Source organism: Coregonus lavaretus (assembly GCF_964263955.1).
Source record: "Coregonus lavaretus genome assembly, chromosome: 14".
NCBI lineage: Eukaryota > Metazoa > Chordata > Actinopteri > Salmoniformes > Salmonidae > Coregonus > Coregonus lavaretus.
The window spans coordinates 46,218,193-46,238,880 of NC_140001.1; the positions used below are offsets into that span (position 1 = coordinate 46,218,193).

General features: G+C 43.0%; 1 long non-coding RNA gene across 1 annotated transcript; it reads left to right on the forward strand.

The window, feature by feature from the left end:
- Nucleotides 1-14,656: 14,656 nt before the first annotated feature.
- Nucleotides 14,657-15,197, forward strand: LOC311141874. The gene is made up of 3 exons (XR_014614246.1): nt 14,657-14,736; nt 14,812-14,877; nt 15,001-15,197. It is a non-coding gene; the product is annotated as an uncharacterized lncRNA (long non-coding RNA).
- The last annotated feature ends 5,491 nt before the right edge of the window (nt 15,198-20,688 follow it).

Genomic DNA, 20,688 nt, shown 5'->3' on the forward strand with positions numbered 1-20,688 from the left:
CAAAAAGCTGGTTCTCCAGGAGGCGTTGGAGGACCTGTCGGACGTGGAGCACATGTTCTTGGGCGGAGTGGGAGAAGACGAGGATGTCGGTTAGACGAAAACGAACTGGTTGAACATGTCGCAGAGAACATCATTAACCAGGGCCTGGAACACAGCTAGAGCATTGGTAAGGCTAAATGGCATGACCAGATACTCGTAGTGACCATTGGCCGTGTTGAAGGCAGTCCAGGTGGATGAACCCCGCAGCTAGGGAGTCCTCAATGTAGGTCTCCATAGCCTTGGTGTCCGGACCCGACAGCGAGTACATTCATCCCTGGGGCAGAGTGGTGCCTGGGAGAAGGTCGATTCCGCAGTCGTAGGGTTGTTGCAGCGGAAGCAAAATGTCCCGGGCCTTACTGATAACCTCCTGGAGGTCCTGGTACTCCATGGGAATGGCGGAGAGGTCCGAGGCAACTTCAGAGCCCCCAGGAAGACGTCCCTGGGCAGGCTGCGCTGAATTCAGGCAATGAGCGTGGCAGAACGGGCCCCAACCCATGATGGCTCCAGTAGACCAGTCAATAAAGGGGTTGTGTCGCTGGAGCCAAGAGAATCCCAATACCACGGGAACCTGAGGAGACTTAATTAGCAGGAATTGGATCGCTGTGGTTCCCTGATACTCGTAGGTTGATGGGGGTGGTATTGTGGGTGACCCGGACTATAGAGCGCCCGTCCAGCGCTCTACCGTCCATGGGAATGGAGAGGGGCTGAGTGGAGATGCCCAGCTCGGACGCCAGGGTATCGTCCATAAAGCTCTCATCGGCCCCAGAGTCAATGAGTACCGGAGAGATTTTGACTGGTTCCTCCACAGCAAGATGACATGAAAAGGGGTGCGAGTAAGGGGAGAGGAAAAGTTATCTGTATGGCCCACCAGAGTACTCGCTCCTACCGGTGAGCTTGGTCTTTTAGTGGACAGGTGGACACAAAATGGCCAGTAGTCCCGCAATACAGGCACATTTTAGTGTGAAGCCTGTATTGCCAGTCGGCTGGAGACCACCTAGCTCTGCCTAGTTGCATCGGCTCGGGAAGAGGTGGATCGGCAGACTTCGGAGACTCTCCGGCAACGGAGCCATCGGGGACTTCCGGGAGCCTCGGAGACGAGGTGGAATCGGACTTCCTCTCCTTCCTACGTTCCCGTAGTCGCCCATCGATCCGAATGGTCAAGGCGATGAGCGAGTGAGATCTGTAGGTAGTTCCCGGGCTGCAAGCTCATCCTTTACTTCCTCTGATACTCCATGCAGGAACGTATCGCACGCTTCCAGGTTCCAGATACACTCAGCTGCCAACGTGCGGAAATCCACTGCATAGTCTGCCACACTGAGGGATTCTTGCCCGAAGATGAACTAACTTCCGGGCAGCCTCTCTCTCGGACAATGGAGCATCGAAAACCTTTTTTACCTCCTATATGAACTCCTCCAGACTGAATCATTCAGCCAACTGTTGTTCCCACACTGCCGTAGCCCAGCGAGAGCCCTCCCGGACATGATGAGGTACACTATCTTAGAGCGGTCCGAGGGGAAGGAGGAGGGCTGCAGCTCGATGATGAGAGAACACAGAGCGAGAAATGCCCGACAGGTTCCTGACTCTCCAGCGAAGCGTTCCAGGGGCGGTAAGCGAGGTTCTCTGGAAACTGGGGAGGCTGCGCTGCTAACAGCAGGGTTACTGAGGGGCTGGGAGGTTACCGTCATGGTAGGCTGCCTAACAGACAACCTGCTGAATTGCTCCAGCAATGTGTTAAACGCCCGGTCATGGCATTCGGCCAATGTCTGGAACCCTTCCATGAGACCACGAAGCAACTCCTCGTGCCTTCCAATGATGGCTCCTTTGGAGGAGATGGCATTGCGGAGCTGGTCCGAGTCTGCTCGGTCAGTCATGGCCAGTTCGTACTATCACGTTTCAGGAGAAGACCCAGATGCAGACAGTGTCGAAGAAACAAAAGTTTATTATAAAAATAGGGGGCAGGCATACAACTGGTCAAGGGCAAGCAGAGGTCAGAATCCAGATCAGAGTCCAAAAGGTACAGAACGGCAGGCAGTCTCAGGGTCAGGGCAGGCAGATGTCAATAATCCAGGGTGGTGTGACAAGGTACAGAACGGCAGGCAGGCTCAGGGTCAGGGCAGGCAGAATAGTCAAAACCGGGAAAACTAGAAAACAGGAACTTGAGAAAGACAGGAGCAAGGGGAAAAAACGCTGGTAGGCTTGACGAAACAAAACGAACTGGCAACAGACAAACAGAGAACACAGGTATAAATACACTGGGGATAATGGGGAAGATGGGCGACACCTGGAGGGGGGTGGAGACAATCACAAAGACAGGTGAAACAGATCAGGGTGTGACAGTCACCTTTACCCCTACCTACATGTACAGTACCAGTCAAAAGTTTGGACATTTGTTTTTCTATATTTTTTTTGTTCACCTTTATTTAACCAGGTAAGCCAGTTGAGAACAAGTTCTCATTTACAACTGCGACCTGGCTAAGATAAAGCAAAGCAGTGCGATAAAAACAACAACAACACAGAGTTACATATGGAATAAACAGAAACGTACAGTCAATAACACAATAGAAAATAGAAAATCTATATTAGCCCTATTTGGTAAAAGACTAAGTCCATATTATGGCAAGAACAGCTCAAATAAGTAAAGAGAAACGACAGTCCATCATTACTTTAAAACATGAAGGTCAGTCAATACGGAACATTTCAAGAACTTTGAAAGTTTCTTCAAGTGCAGTCGCGAAAACCATGCGCTATGATGAAACTGGCTCTCATGAGGACCGCCAAAGGAATGGAAGACCCAGAGTTACCTCTGCTGCAGAGGATAAGTTCATTAGAGTTACCAGCCTTAGAAATTGCAGCCCAAATAAAGGCTTCACAGAGTTCAAGTAACAGACACATCTCGACATCAACTGTTCAGAGGGGACTGTGTGAATCAGGCCTTCATGGTCGAATTGCTGCAAAGAAACCACTACTAAAAGACACCAATAAGAATGACCTGGCCTCCACAATCCCCCGAACCTTAACCCAATTGAGATGGTTTGGGATGAGTTGGACCGCAGAGTGAAGGAAAAGCAGCCAACAAGTGCTCAGCATATGTGGGAACTCCTTCAAGACTGTTGGAAAAGCATTCCAGGTGAAGCTGGTTGAGAGAATGCCAAGAGTGTGCAAAGCTGTCATCAAGGCAAAGGATGGCTATTTGAAGAATCTCAAATATAAAATATATTTCGAATTGTTTAACACTTCTTTGGTTACTACATGATTCCATATGTGTTATTTCATAGTTTTGATGTCTTCACTATTATTCTACAATGTAGAAAATAGTAAAAATAAAGAAAACCCTTGCATTAGTAGGTGTGTCCAAACTTTTGACTGGTACTGTATTACCTCAACCACCTCGTACCCCTCCACTTGATACCAGTACTCCTTGTATATAACCTCGTTATTGTTATTTATTGTTACAATTTTCTATTTTTATGCACTTTTTAACTCTGCATTGTTGGGAATGGGCTCGTAAGTAAGCATTTCAAAGTCTACACCTGTTGTATTCAGCGCATGTGACAAATAAAATGTTATTTGATTTGGATTTGAATTGCGTTTATTTCAGCCATTCGTTTATTTTGGTACTTGTCACCTTATGTGATTATCAGCTGTGGTCAAACACACATGGGTCTGAAAGACGATTCTCTTCCTCAATAGTGTGCAGCGAATTGTACTAGATGAAAAGCCAAAATTAGTATGACATCCTGGTATTTAAAGCATACTACATTTTAGACATTTCACATACTATAAAACATTAAGTTTTCGCATGCCTAGTATTGAGAACAGAAGTACGGTTATTCGGACACTGTCAGAGTAAAAAATGACACAATCACACTAAACTCTAGTTATTAGCACCAACACTAGGGTTATTTTATAACACTAGAAATCAACACTAGAGCTGTGTTCGAATACTCATACTAACCGTACTAACCATACTATTTGTGATGTAAATTGAGTATGTAGTATGTTTATTGGTCATAGTATGGAAGTCAAAGTCAGAAGTTTACATACACTTTTGCCAAATACATTTAAACTCAGTTTTTCACAATTCCTGACATTTAATCCTAGTAAAAAAAATCCCTGTTTTAGGTCAGTTAGGATCACCACTTTATTTTAAGAATGTGAAATGTCAGAATAATAGTAGAGATAATGATTTATTTCAGCTTTTATTTTTTTAATCACATTCCCAGTAGGTCAGAAGTTTACATACACTCAATTAGTATTTGGTAGCATTGCCTTTAAATTGTTTAACTTGGGTCAAACGTTTCGGGTAGCCTTCCACAAGCTTCCCACAATAAGTTGGGTGAATTTTGGCCCATTCCTCCTGACAGAGCTGGTGTAACTGAGTCAGGTTTGTAGGCCTCCTTGCTCGCACATGCGTTTTCAGTTCTGCCCACAAATCTTCTATACGATTGAGGTCAGGGCTTTGTGATGGCCACTCCAATACCTTGACTTTGTTGTCCTTAAGCCATTTTGCCACAACTTTGGAAGTATGCTTGGGGTCATTGTCCATTTGGAAGAACCATTTGCGACCAAGCTTTAACTTCCTGACTGATGTCTTGAGGAGTGGCTTCTTCCTTGCTGAGCGGCCTTTCAGGTTATGTCGATATAGGACTTGTTTTACTGTGGATATAGATACTTTTTACCTGTTTCCTCCAGCATTTCACAAGGTCCTTTGTTGTTGTTCTGGGATTGATTTGCACTTTTCGCACCAAAGTACGTTCATCTCTAGGAGACAGAACGCGTCTCCTTCCTGAGCGGTATGACGGCTGCGTGGTCCCATGGTGTTTATACTTGCATACTATTGTTTGAACAGATGAACGTGGTACCTTCAGGCGTTTGGAAATTGCTCCCAAGGATGAACCAGTGGAGGTCTACAAAACAATGTCTGAGGTCTTGGCTGATTTCTTTTGATTTTTCCATGATGTCAAGCAAAGAGGCACTGAGTTTGAAGGTAGGCCTTGAAATACATCCACAGGTACACCTCCAGTTGACTCAAATGATGTGAATTAGCCTATCAGAAGCTTCTAAAGCCATGACATAATTTTCTGGAATTTTCCAAGCTGTTTAAAGGCACAGTCAACTTAGTGTTTGTAAACTTCTGACCCACTGGAATTGTGATAAAGTGAATTATAAGTGAAATAATCTGTCTGTAAACAATTGTCAGAAAAATTACTTGTGTCATGCACAAAGTAGATGTCCTAACCGACTTGCGAAAACTATAGTTTGTTAACAAGAAATTTGTGGAGTGGTTGAAAATGAGTTTAAATGACTCCAACCTAACTGTATGTAAACTTCCGACTTCAACTGTAGTTAGTATGCCAAAAGTTCCCGGATGTTGTACTAAATTTGCCAAAATAGGAAGTATACAAGCAGTGGACACTATTTCCGTGTTTTCAAGGCCCATAATACAATTCTTCAGAAAATGGGCGTTGCTTCACAACGTTTTCAGATTTCAAGAAAATGGCGGAAAGTATGCAGGCGAAGTTCGACGAGAGCGGATACAATTTCATTGCTTTAACTAATTATGACAAATGTTGATCAATGTAATAAAGTAATGACTTTAAAAATAAGTTACATTACACGTTATGTTGGCTGACAATTTGTTAGGTACGCTATCCTTACACACCGCAGCATATCATTACAGCAGTATGTACCGGTATGTTAGCTAGCTAACTAATGTTAGTTGGCTACTAATACATCGAACATTCCAGTATATTAACTATATGTAATTCTTAGCTAAGTGGTACAGACATTGTGCTTTCTCAATGGTCATTGGTAATTCGTTCTGACTATCTACTCCGATTTCAGAGCACTCTAGTCTGAGTGTGCCAGAGCGCAGAAAAACTGACGAATTTACGATGGTTGAATATGGCAGGTGTGAGTAAACGTCAGCAAAAATAATTGCCAGCAGCACAGTAAGTCACCAACGCTCTGGATAACATGAAAACAGCTTAACCAGCTCTGCTAGTGTGAGTAAAATGGTCTGTGAGGTGTTCTCTCATTTGTGTCTGAAAGTAGCAAACAAACTAGCCAACGTTAGCCAGTTAGCTTGTGTGCTTGACTGCCATTGTGAGATCAGAATGCTCGGATCAACCCTACTCCTCGGCCAGAGCGTCCAGTGTACGCTCCGAGAGCGAAATGCGCTGAATTTACGAACGGACAATCTGACAATGCTCTGAATTTATGAAACGCCCAGAGCGCACTCCAGATTGAATTTGCAAAGACACCCGAAGTCGTAAAATGTCTAGCCAGTCATTTGTTATGCTAACACGCTAGCAAGAGGTTGCATAGCAACAGCATCAACTTCCGGTAGACGGGAAAAGCGCTAGTACGCTCAACTGAAACGATACCGTTCATATACAGTATACTAAAATGAACTAATAGGATAGTATGTAGTATATACTTTTTAAGTATGTAGTATACAGTATGTTAGAATGGGTATTCGAAAACAGCTTAGGTAAAACTGGCCAATTTTATGTGTACCATACAATACACTGCTGGTTCACTCATACTTATCGGACTCTGCTCAATAAAATCACTGAAAATACTCATTTAAAAGACAGAAATCATGGCAAAGATATCAACTATGTCAGGACTGTTGTAGTGTCGAGTCAATGTTGCTAATTATTGGCGTTAAACAAAGGAGTCCGCTTATACTGCACTTTTTTTTTTATTAATATATATATATATATATATATTTTTTTTTTTTTTTTTTTTTTAGGGGGATGGATCAGCTTAATATTGCAGATAGATTGTATCTTCTATCAATGTAATTGTCTGCATCACTTCCAATCCCCCATGTTTTTTTTATTTTTTATATATATATTCCCCTTTATTACTTTTCAACCCCACCATCCTTTCCCTACTTGGAGTAAATTAGTGAACAACAACGCCCAGGCCTCTACTTCCGGTCTATACTTACTATCTACACCTTATAGACAGAGTTAATTTTACAATAATTCTATATCTATATATATATATATATATATATTTTTTTTTTTTTTTTTTTTTTTTGCTCCTAAACTTCTTCTACTCTCAACCTCTCCGATCATTTTCATGATGTCCATCCGGTTTGCTTCTAAATGCCATATCTTTCTAACTGTGCTCTTTCCCAAAAGCTCCCAACATACAACCTATATACTTATTATGGACACAGTATGCTTACATTATTAGCTATCTTTGTTATTATTTGTTGTTATTTGTTATTAGTCCCATCCTTCAACTCTATTCAATACCTCCCATCTATCTCTTAACACCATCCATATAGGATTTCTATTTGCCATATATATTTCAACCATACTGTGATGTTTTACAAAAGTTCTGAACCTTTCTATTCTCATTGCTTCTACAGATTGTGAATTAAAAATAAACATTTTTGCTAAAAGTATTATTATATTATTGATTGATTGACTATGACTTTTCAGATCACCCAGTAATGCTATCTGCAAGGTTAGTTCCAGGTAAATATTGCAATCCTTTAGCCATTCCTGGACCTGTGTCCAAAAACAAGCTACAAATGGACAGAACCAAAACAAATGATCTAATGATTCTATCTCTTCACAGCAAAATCTGCAGAGCTGGGAAGATTGTATCCCCCATATAAATAACATTCTATTGGTAGCAAGAATTTTATATAATAATTTAAATTGAAAGATTCTAATTTTTGAATCCGGTGTCGTTTTGCGTGTCAGTTCATAAACACTATGCCATGGGATCGGTACGTCAAAGATCTCTTCCCAACTATTTTGCAATCTATATGGGACTGCTGTCAATCCTTTGGTCCTTAAGTGAAACTGATATACTTTTTTATTTATCACAGTTTTCCTTAACCAATTATGTTCTTTAATGCAAGGCCGACAGACAAGTTCCTTACTTTCTCCCCCTTCAACTTTCCTCTTCCACTTTTGCGGTAAGGCTGCAATTATTTGGTTGTAATTTTGGGTAGAGCAGACATTTCCATATGTTTTTGTTAGCTGCATGTGCGACATAACTCCACCAGTCCTACCGATGATACCATTTACGAAGATTATACCTTTTTTAAACATTCTGTCAAAAAATAAAGGTTTTTTGTCAATTAGTATATTTGAATTTAACCACAATATTTGTTGCATTATTTGTTCTGTCGTTTCTGGAGGATTAAATTGAAATTGCAACCAACTTTCTATGGCTTGTTTTAGAAATAGTGACATTTGGGAGATTATTTCCTTTTCAAATAACTGAAAGTGAGAGGTTGTAATCTGAATAAAGGGAAAAAGGCCTTTCTTGAACAGTGGGTGAGACAATCTTACTAATTTGCTTGAGAACCAGTTCGGATTTAAGTATAACTTTTGGATGACTGAAGATTTTAGTGATAGGTCTAATGCTTTAATATTTAATAATTTCTGTCCTCCGAATTCATATTCATTATATAAATATGCTCTTTTAATTTTGTCTGGCTTGCCGTTCCAAATAAAATTGAATATTTTTTTCTCATATAATTTAAAAAACTGTTTGCTAGGCGTAGGCAAGACCATAAGCAAATAGGTAAACTGGGATAATCAGTTTTTGTCCTTCATCTTCAAACAGCTTAAGAACACCCTGCTCTCTTTGTCTCTTTTCAAGCCAAACAGAAAGTTAACAGTCCCGCTGTATCTCCGTTTTCTCCTCATAGCCAAACAATAACATTTAACAGAGCACACAAAGCATAGAACTTAAATTCTACACACACAAACATAATTTAAGAGGCTTTATTCCATCTCGATGGCCCTCTAAGGTCACATGTTAGCATGTAGCATGTAGCATGTATGTAACATGTGGCATGTAGCATGTAGCAATGTAACCTACATTGCGCCAAAATTCCTGTTCCTTTGTCCCTAACTTTATGCTGCCGCGAGTTATGGATATTCTATGAGCGGTCACATCAAACATATACCTCGTCAGCTATAAGATGAGCAGTAACTTGCAATAAAATGTATATACCACAGTCTCCAGTCCCCAGGACTCACCCATTCCATCTAATATGTTACAGGATATTCGGCCCACCATAGAGGTCGCCTTGTTTAGAGGTCTTTCCAGATTCGCAATGTCCTAATTTGTATACATATACCTTGGCCTTATTCCCTCAATCGATTATTCTTGAATTCCTATTCAAGCAAAATATCTCTATAGACACTCCCCCCTATTTGCGCCGTTCACCAGTGCAACCAAATTTAGAATAGTTATGACAGACCCCTAGTCAACAGCAATAACAGCCACACCAGCACACACAAGTACTTTACATGGTACATCTCCCCAGCGCACACTCAAATAACCTCCGAACTAACAAATGCCCAAAGTGGTGAGGAAACTCACCCTTATCTGGCCATGACTTCGGAACGAGAGTCAGCTTGGCGCCCATGAATGGAACACAGGAGAGACGCAGACCGGTCCCTGTTCGGGCGCCATTTTGTAGTGTCGAGTCAATGTTGCTAATTATTGCCGTTAAACAAAGGAGTCCGCTTATACTGAACTTTGATCATAAGTTTTATTCATATCACAAGATTTCAGCATAAGTTTACAGATGTCATGATCACCCGGAGAGCAGTGTCCTCCAAATTACAATGTCTGCTCTGCTCTTCTTTGTCTCCATCCAGTACTTATAATATTCCCCAAAATATGGGTGGCTCCCTCTACTGTCCAATCCCCTGTCTTCTATGGGGCGTCACCCTAAAAACGGTTCCCTTTCTTCTAAATATACATCCTCTCAGGTTCCACTTAAAACCTTATCAAAGTCATAATCTTAATACACTACACTGTATATGTAAAATAATTAAGGAAATACCAGATTCTGTTTAAAACATTCTCACACCTATCTTTTTAAATCAGATTACTCAAACTCCTGATGTTAAAGTTTAATTACTGAGGTAAACACTAATGCTCAGGCACTATTAAAATATATATAGCTAATTTTCCCCAAACATCGGACACTCTCTAGCGGTTGGAGGACTGAATCACCTGGAGCTCAACATTTAAATGGACTGAAAAATAACGGTAAGTTTTGTGACTAACGACACCCTTTTAGCTAGCTGACCACTGATTGTCAGTGCAATTTATGTAAGTTAAGTTAGGTTTTGAGAGTTTTCAAAAAAGTTATATGTACACATTTTGTGGAACACGCTGCATATTGTAAAATTCGACTGCGCGACAGACCACACCTAATTTAATATCCAACTTTTTACCTCTGAAATATAGCTAACGGATTTTCTAATGTTGCTATCTTAGTTGCTAAATGTTGATAGAACTGCTAAGTAAGCAAAAAGGAAAGAAATTGTAAGTGTTAGATAATACATATCACGAAAACAGCTGCATCTTGTCAAGCTTTACCGTATCAAAATTGGAGTCCTCTGACGGAGGCGTTTTGCACAATCTGCAAAAATGTATTTGGAACTTTGAACCATGAACTTTTTGACACCTATCACTGTTGGCTATGTTTCATCTTACAACAGCTACATAGAGGCAGTATTTAGTCAAATGGTACAATGTATGCATCAATATTACACTAATTTGGACACTAATTGTCATTACAGATAACATTTTTAAAAAACGTGGGTACACTTTCAGTTATTGTGAAAACTTTCATCACCTTTCAATGCCTTAGCTTTGAAATGTAAATGTTTATACATATTCAGATTGAGTTATCTTTCTAAAATGTGTATAGTATGCCAAGTTATTTAGGTACATGTATTTACCACTGCAGCATGGAGAAAGTCAAGAGGAAGCAGTGGAGTGAGGTGGACATGTTCCATGCCATGGAGGACTGCGGGGCAGGGATGGCTATGCGCCAGGCTGCCGAGGTTAGGCATCTTTTGTTTTTAGGAGATTACCATGTGTATGTGAATTTTTTCTGCTAGTAACAGTTTTCTTTTCTTATCTACCAAGGTGCATGGTGTACCTCGGCAGACCCTGGCGGACATGCTGAGCGGCCGGGTGACCCATGGTTGTCACAGTGGACCACCCACATTGCTTGCACCAGAGGATGAAAAGTCTCTGGTGCAGTACTGTATCTACTGCGCCAGCCATGGGTTCCCCTTCACCAGACAGAGGCTGATGAAATACGACGACAAAATACGCAGGTATTTGGTGTTCTATTTGTTTACGTATGTAGATTGGTGGACTGACTGTTCTCAATGTGTGTGATGTAAATGTGGATGTGTATGGTGATGCCAAAACAAACATTTTCATCCTGGATGGACAATTATATATTCTATTCTATTGTAGGTTTCGGCACCCAGGGGAAACAATCCCACCACTGGGGAAGAGGTGGTGGGAAATGTTCAGAAAGAGGCACAAGAACCTAAGCATGAGGAGGCTGGACACCCTGGATAGGGGGAGAGCTGAGTGTGCCACACGTCCGACGATGGACACCTTCTTCACTTCTTATGAGAAGCACTTGGAGGAGAGTGGGTTTAGGGAGAAACCCAGACAAATCTATAACTGCGATGAGTCTGGGTTTCGTAGCGACCAGAGCAGGCACAAAGTGCTGGCTCCCCGGGGCGCAAAACACGTGTACCAGCAGGTTCCGGGGACCAAGGAGCACATCACAGTGCTGGCCTGCTTCAACGCAACTGGGGAGGACATCCCCCCGTTTATCATCTACCCCAAGTGTTTCCCCGGTGGCCACTACACACTGGGAGGCCCCCCCCCAAGCCTTGTATGGACGGTCAAGCAGTGGCTACATTGACGGGGACCTGTTCAGGAAGTGGTTTCAGCACTTCATTAAGCATGCAGTGAAAGAGCGCCCTCTCCTTCTCCTCTTCGATGGGCACAAGAGCCACATGGACCCGGAAGTGCTCGCGGTGGCACTAAGGGAAGGGGTTATACTTCTTTGTCTTCCACCACACTGCACCCATGTCCTGCAGCCGCTGGACGTGGCATACTTTGGCCCTTTAAAGGCTGAGTTCTCCAAGGTAGCTGGAGACCTTAGCCATTTTGACCACTCCTACATGGTAAACAAATAAGAATTTGCCAGAGTATTCCGCTACCCGTACCAGCGATGTAAGGACATGCGCTATGTGGTGGAAGGGTTTAAGAAGTGTGGCCTCTTCCCTTTTGAATACACGCGCCAGTGGCATGAGAGGGGTGAGAAGGAGAGGGCCGAGGCAGAGGAGAAAGAGCGTCGGGCAGCCCTCAGAACACAGATGGCACAGGAGAGGGCTGCCATGGATGAGACCATTGACGCCATCGCCTCTGCTGGACCCCCTGCTGGAACCACTCCTGACAGCTGCATCACCACTGCCAGTGCCTCCCAGTGTGCAACACCTGTAGGAGCCGCCGGAGTCCCCAGCTGCAGAAGAAGGCCACATGCCTACTCTCCCGGCCACACCATCGTCGGCCCCTCAACCCCACCATTACAAACACCAGCTCCTCCAAGCCATCGTCGGCGGTTTTGTCCACCACCACCCCAATGCACACCACCCCCCATGTCTGTCACCACCAACACGGCCTCCTCTGGACTAACTGCCTCCTCCGTCTCCCCTGGTCACACCACCATAGCGGCCTCGTCTGGTGTCCCTGTCCCCTGCAATTTGAATATGTCACACCCTGGCTCGGGGACTCTATATGTTGAGCCAGGGTGTGTGCATTCTATGTGTTCGTTTTCTATGTTGGGTATTCTAGTTGTTCTGTTTCTATGTTTGCCTGTATGACTCCCAATCAGAGGCAACGAGTGTCAGCTGTCGGCTGGTTGTCTCTGATTGGGAGCCATATTTAATCTGTATGTTTTCCTTTGGGTGTTGTGGGTTTTTGTTCCTTTACGGTCAGTGTTAACCGTTGGACTTCACGAGTCGTGTTTTGTTTGGTTTGTTAGTACTTTAATATAATAAAGTCATGTTTCTTTCACACGCTGCGCCTTGGTCTACTTCGCTACTAGACGATCGTGACAGAATACCACCACCTCCACAGGTAAACACATGTTAAATTACGAAAAAATTACTGTTTGTTATCTGCTTTATAAAACAGCAATGTAAAAAATATACACTGCTCAAAAAATAAAGGGAACACTTAAACAACACAATGTAACTCCAAGTCAATCACACTTCTGTGAAATCAAACTGTCCACTTAGGAAGCAACACTGATTGACAATAAATTTCACATGCTGTTGTGCAAATGGAATAGACAACAGGTGGAAATTATAGGCAATTAGCAAGACACCCCCAATAAAGGAGTGGTTCTGCAGGTGGTGACCACAGACCACTTCTCAGTTCCTATGCTTCCTGGCTGATGTTTTGGTCACTTTTGAATGCTGGCGGTGCTTTCACTCTAGTGGTAGCATGAGACAGAGTCTACAACCCACACAAGTGGCTCAGGTAGTGCAGCTCATCCAGGATGGCACATCAATGCGAGCTGTGGCAAGAAGGTTTGCTGTGTCTGTCAGCGTAGTGTCCAGAGCATGGAGGCGCTACCAGGAGACAGGCCAGTACATCAGGAGACGTGGAGGAGGCCGTAGGAGGGCAACAACCCAGCAGCAGGACCGCTACCTCTGCCTTTGTGCAAGAGGAGCAGGAGGAGCACTGCCAGAGCCCTGCAAAATGACCTCCAGCAGGCCACAAATATGCATGTGTCTGCTCAAACGGTCAGAAACAGACTCCATGAGTGTGGTATGAGGGCCCGACGTCCACAGGTGGGGGTTGTGCTTACAGCCCAACACCGTGCAGGACGTTTGGCATTTGCCAGAGAACACCAAGATTGGCAAATTCGCCACTGGCGTGGCGCCCTGTGCTCTTCACAGATGAAAGCAGGTTCACACTGAGCACGTGACAGACGTGACAGAGTCTGGAGACGCTGTGGAGAACGTTCTGCTGCCTGCAACATCCTCCAGCATGACCGGTTTGGCGGTGGGTCAGTCATGGTGTGGGGTGGCATTTCTTTGGGGGGCCGCACAGCCCTCCATGTGCTCGCCAGAGGTAGCCTGACTGCCATTAGGTACCGAGATGAGATCCTCAGACCCCTTGTGAGACCATATGCTGGTGCGGTTGGCCCTGGGTTCCTCCTAATGCAAGACAGTGCTAGACCTCATGTGGCTGGAGTGTGTCAGCAGTTCCTGCAAGAGGAAGGCATTGATGCTATGGACTGGCCCGCCCGTTCCCCAGACCTGAATCCAATTGAGCACATCTGGGACATCATGTCTCGCTCCATCCACCAACGCCACATTGCACCACAGACTGTCCAGGAGTTGGCGGATGCTTTAGTCCAGGTCTGGGAGGAGATCCCTCAGGAGACCATCCGCCACCTCATCAGGAGCATGCCTAGGCGTTGTAGGGAGGTCATACAGGCACGTGGAGGCCACACACACTACTGAGCCTCATTTTGACTTGTTTTAAGGACATTACATCAAAGTTGGATCAGCCTGTAGTGTGGTTTTCCACTTTAATTTTGAGTGTGACTCCAAATCCAGACCTCCATGGGTTGACAAATTTGATTTCCATTGATAATTTTTGTGTGATTTTGTTGTCAGCACATTCAACTATGTAAAGAAAAAAGTATTTAATAAGATTATTTCATTCATTCAGATCTAGGATGTGTTATTTTAGTGTTCCCTTAATTTTTTTGAGCAGTGTATATATATCTTTACATATCTACAGTACATAGCACCAGCCCTCAAGTCATCTCCACCTCCTCCAAAACCTCTGCAGCTTCCTCCAGAGGTATTGATGTAAAAAAGTTGAAAAGGGTTTTCATGCAACATGCTCTGTCTAACACTACTTTTTCTCAAACTGCAGCACAGAAAAGGAAGAGAAAAGCTACACCAGTCACATCTGTCACACCACCCATGGCACCACTCTCAGGTACTTCATAATCTGTTTTTCTCGCTCTCTCAGTTGTATCAATTACTATTGTTGTTGAAGAACTTCTACATTTTGCAAAACCATATTAATCAATTTGTATTATTATTTAATTTTTTATAAAAGAAGACACCACCTGCTGTGCTCGCTGCGGGGAGCGTGATCCGCCTGCAAGCTCCTCTCAGGAGTGTAGATCCGAGGTGCCATGGGTGTGCTGTGACTTCTGCCAGCACTGGTTCCACTGCAGGTGTGTGCAGTGGGATCAAGAGGTAGCGGTGGAGCTGGATTTTTATTGTGATTTTTGTGACAATATAGGGATGGAGGTCGAGATGTAATTGTTTGTTTTGTTTGTGTTCATATGAAATTATTTATTTGTTAAAAAAAAAAATGTCTAAAATATAATATATATATTTATTGAACCCATCTTGTATATTTCTTCCTTTACTTTCCAAGTGCACATCTGCAACACAAACTCTAACAGTGTTTTCATTGTTTATGTTAATTCACATAACTGAAATTAAAGTGTATTTGATGTAAATTATTAATACTCATATTTTATTTGGTTACAACACTGAATATGTTGGTGAAGAACCATTTTTTAAGAGTCCACAGGAGGGCGCACCGGGCTACGCAATGAAAAGTTGACAGGCAAATCATTATTTTTTACCGGAAGGCTAGCCAACTAGTCAACTATCTAGTAAACACTTCGGGTACGTGGTTGGTGTCTCTTTTTTCAACAAAATTAAACAGATATATCTTGTAATTGAACAAAATAGTAAGGTGGCCAATAACTGGGGGCCGTATGCCGATGATACGGGACGTATTTTTTTGCTAAACCGCTTATCAAAAGCTGATAACAGTAGTATTTCCAATGAAATGTCAAACTTGCTAATTGCTTGCTAACCCGTTAGCTAACATTTTTACGACACCAATAATCACAAAACATTGAAGGCTTGATCACAAGATAACACTGTTGAAGGTAATATATTTCTTAAATGCTGTTGAATATGCCAATAATACGGGATTCTACGCTATATATATTACAATAAAGAAGCTTGATCAGATTCAAATGGTTCTATGTATAACCCATCTTGTCTTCCAAAGAATCATCCAAGAACCCTTTCTTCCAAAAATTGTTCTTTAGGATGAAAAAAGTTCCAGGTAGAACCCTTAGTCTTACAAAGAACCCTCATCTTCCAAAAAGGGTTCTTCAGATGAAAACGTTATTGGTAGACCCCTATCCCTCCGCAAATGACCATTTTGGTGTCAGTGCTGTGAAAACATTCCTGTTTCAAACCTTGCCATGTTGTTTGGAATGATTCATGTACAAGACTGTAGAAGCTGTGAAGCGCTATGCCCCCATTCTTAACTTTTTTCAAATCAAATTTCATTTGTCAAATGTGCTGAATACAACAGGTGTAGAACTTACCATGAAATGCTTACTTACAAGCCCTCAACCAACAATGCAGTTCAAGAAATAGAGTTAAGAAAATATTTACTAAATAAACTAAAGTAAAAAAAATTAAATCAAAAAGTAACATAAGAAAATTACATAACAATAACGAGGCTGTGTACCGGTACCGAGTCAATGTGCAGGGGTACCGGCAGTGTAAAAACGGTGGGGAGGGGTCAATGTAAATAGTCTGGGTGGCCATTTGATTAATTGTTCAGCAGTCTTATGGCTTGGGGGTAGAAGCTGTTAAGGAGCCTTTTGGACCTAGACCTGGAGCTCCGGTATTGCTTGCCGTGCGGTAGCAGAGAGAACAGTCTATGACTTGGGTGACTGAAGTCTTTGACACTTTTTTGTGCCTTCCTCTGACACCGCCTAGTATATACAGTGGGGGAAAAAAGTATTTAGTCAGCCACCAATTGTGCAAGTTCTCCCACTTAAAAAGATGAGAGAGGCCTGTAATTTTCATCATAGGTACACGTCAACTATGACAGACAAAATGAGAAAGAAAAATCCAGAAAATCACATTGTAGGATTTTTAATGAATTTATTTGCAAATTATGGTGGAAAATAAGTATTTGGTCAATAACAAAAGTTTCTCAATACTTTGTTATATACCCTTTGTTGGCAATGACACAGGTCAAACGTTTTCTGTAAGTCTTCTCAAGGTTTTCACACACTGTTGCTGGTATTTTGGCCCATTCCTCCATGCAGATCTCCTCTAGAGCAGTGATGTTTTGGGGCTGTCGCTGGGCAACACAGACTTTCAACTCCCTCCAAAGATTTTCTATGGGGTTGAGATCTGGAGACTGGCTAGGCCACTCCAGGACCTTGAAATGCTTCATACGAAGCCACTCCTTCGTTGCCTGGGCGGTGTGTTTGGGATCATTGTCATGCTGAAAGACCCAGCCACGTTTCATCTTCAATGCCCTTGCTGATGGAAGGAGGTTTTCACTCAAAATCTCACGATACATGGCCCCATTCATTCTTTCCTTTACACGGATCAGTCGTCCTGGTCCCTTTGCAGAAAAACAGTCCCAAAGCATGATGTTTCCACCCCCATGCTTCACAGTAGGTATGGTGTTCTTTGGATGCAACTCAGCATTCTTTGTCCTCCAAACACGACGAGTTGAGTTTTTACCAAAAAGTTCTAAGAAGCATTTCAAGGTCCTGGAGTGGCCTAGCCAGTCTCCAGATCTCAACCCCATAGAACATCTTTGGAGGGAGTTGAAAGTCCGTGTTGCCCAGCGACAGCCCCAAAACATCACTGCTCTAGAGGAGATCTGCATGGAGGAATGGGCCAAAATACCAGCAACAGTGTGTGAAAACCTTGTGAAGACTTACAGAAAACGTTTGACCTGTGTCATTGCCAACAAAGGGTATATAACAAAGTATTGAGAAACTTTTGTTATTGACCAAATACTTGTTTTCCACCATAATTTGCAAGTGGATTCATTGAAGATCCTACAATGTGATTTTCTGGATTTTGTGTGTACCTATGATGAGGGTGGCAGGCCTCTCTCGTCTTTTTGAGTGGGAGAACGTGCACAGTTGGTGGCTGACTAAATACTTTTTTTCCCCACTGTATCCTATCAGGTGTATATGCTACATAGGGTGTGTCTGTGGTGGGTGTATAGCAAGAGTGTACGGTAGTAGGTAATGTTTATACGTATTGCGGATGTGTGTACCTGGGTCTTGGTGGGAGAGTAGCCCTGTCCAGGTGAGTAGGGGCTGCCAGGCTCTCCACTCAGCATGGTCTCGCTGTTCATCTTGGTCTTGAGGCAGGCGATGTAGCGGCTGCAGAAATCTTTACACAGGTCGCTCACCTTCTCCAGCTCTAGCAGGTGGATCCGCAGCACCTGGATGGCCTTCACCATCTGGGGTCAAAGGTAAGGGAGGGAAGAGGAGTTAGCAGAGGCAAGGACGTTTGCACTAAAAATAGCATGTATGTTGTCTGTAGTGTGTTACATAGTACATTAATTATTCCACTAGTAGCTACTTTGGTATAAGGCCTTTGTGTCGCGTGTAGCTCAGTTGGTAGAGCATGGCGCTTGCAACGCCAGGGCTGTGGTTTCGATTCCCATGGGGGGCCAGTATGAAAAAATAATAAACAAATAAAAATGTATGCACTCACTAACTAAGTCGCTCTGGATAAGAGCGTCTGTTAAATGACTAAAATGTAAATGTGTCATGCTATGTGTGTGTAATGTATGCCCAAATGGCTTTATTAACCCTTTGACATGAATCAAACAACTCCAATGAAACAGTAGCTCACTTTGATGCGCTCAATACGGAAGTGGTCCGATGAAGCGGATGCTAAGATACAGGACTGTTTCTCTAACACAGACTGGAATATGTTCCGGGATCCATCTGATAACATTGAGGATTTTCCACATCAGTCACCGGCTTCATTAATAGGTGCAACAACAACGTCGACCCCAGTGACCAACCAGAAGCCATATCCCAACCATATTCCAAGCATATTCCATATCCCAACCAGAAGCCATGGATTACAGGCAACATCCGCACTGAGCTAAAGGCTAGAGCTGCCGCTTTCAAGGAATGGGACACTAATCCGGACGCTTATAAAATGGGATTGCGCTTATACATGGGACCACATCCCTCCCACCCTAATCAAACTCCACTGGCTCCCAGTTCAATACATGATCATCTTCAAATTGCTCATGCTCACCTACAGAGCACTCAATGGACTGGCCCCCACCTACCTTACTGACCTCCTGCACCCCTACACTCGCACCTGTTCACTGCGCTCCTCTGACACTGGCCTCCTCACCATCCATTGCACCAGGCTTCGCTCCATGGGAGACCGGGCTTTTAGCAGTGCAGCCCTCCAACTCTGGAACTCCCTCCATCTCCATGTCAGAACCTCACAATCCATACACATATTCAAGTACACACTAAAGACACACCTCTTCACACAGGCTTACCTGGATTCTCTGTTGTCTTAGCTTTTATCCTCTGTCTAGTTCACTTACCTGGTTAGTCTGTCATCATGTTTAGTGTTCTCCATGGTTAATCTGTACTTATGTTTAGTGTACCTTTATATACTTAATTCATGTGATTTTATTGCTTTTTATTCTACTGATTTTTTTGTTTCTTCCATGCTCGCTTCGAGGCAAGCAACACTGAACCATGCAGAGAGCACCAGCTGTTCCCAACTGTGTGATCTCGCTCACCGTAGCCAATGTGAGTAAGATTCACAAGGCCGCGCGGGCCCAGACGGATTACTAGGACACGTACTCAGAGGCCAGGACACGAGGACTAGGACACGAGCCAATCAGAGGAGAGGGGACACACAGGACCAGAACACCAGGGCCCGATTCATAAAGCATCTCAGAGTAGAGGAGTGCTGATCTAGGATCAGGTCCCTCTTTATATTCCTTATGATTTAAAAGGCAGATCCTAGATCAGCACTGCTACTCTGACTCTGTGAATACAGGCTCAGGACCAGAACACCAGACAGTGGAGAGAAAGTCTGTCAATCGTCTTAAGACCTGTAGCCTACTGTGAATAAACACTAACCCATTGTATCGTACAAGGTCATCAGTCACAGAATGTGCTGGATTTACCTTACTCCAGAGAGAAAAAAAACTGTTCTACTGTTGTCATAAGTTACTCTTGTGTCAACAATATCCTAGTTATGAAAAAACAAAATGTATGCACTCACTATCTGTAAGTCGCTCTGGATAAGAGCGTCTGCTAAATGACTAAAATGTAAATGTAAATGGAGTAAAGGTGATCTAGAGTTTTTTTTCTTCCTCTGGTTGCACATGTGACATGCTGGTAGAAATTAGGTAATACTGATTTAAGTTTGCCTGCATTAAAGTCCCCGGCCAGTAGGAGCTCCGCTTCTGGATGGGCATTTTCTCGTTGAGTGTGGTCTTAGTGCCATCATCGGTTTGTGGTGGTAAATAAATGGCTACGAATATATATATATATATATATATATATATATATATATATATATATATATATATATACAGTACCAGTAAAAAGTTTGGACACACCTACTCATTCCAGGGTTTTTCTTAATTTTTTACTCTTTTCTACATTGTAGAATAATAGTGGCATTCTCTCAACCAGCTTCATGAGGTAGTAACCTGTAATGCATTTCAATTAATAGGTGTGCCTTGTTAAAAGTTAATTTGTGGAATTTATTTCCTTCTTAATGCGTTTGAGCCAATCAGTTGTGTTGTGACAAGGTAGGAGTGGTATACAGAAGATAGCCCTATTGCACACACACATGCGCACACACACACACATTCAAACTGTTTTCTTTACTGATGTAGAATGTATAGTTAAGCAATAAGGCCTGAGGGGGTGTGGTATATGGCCAATATACC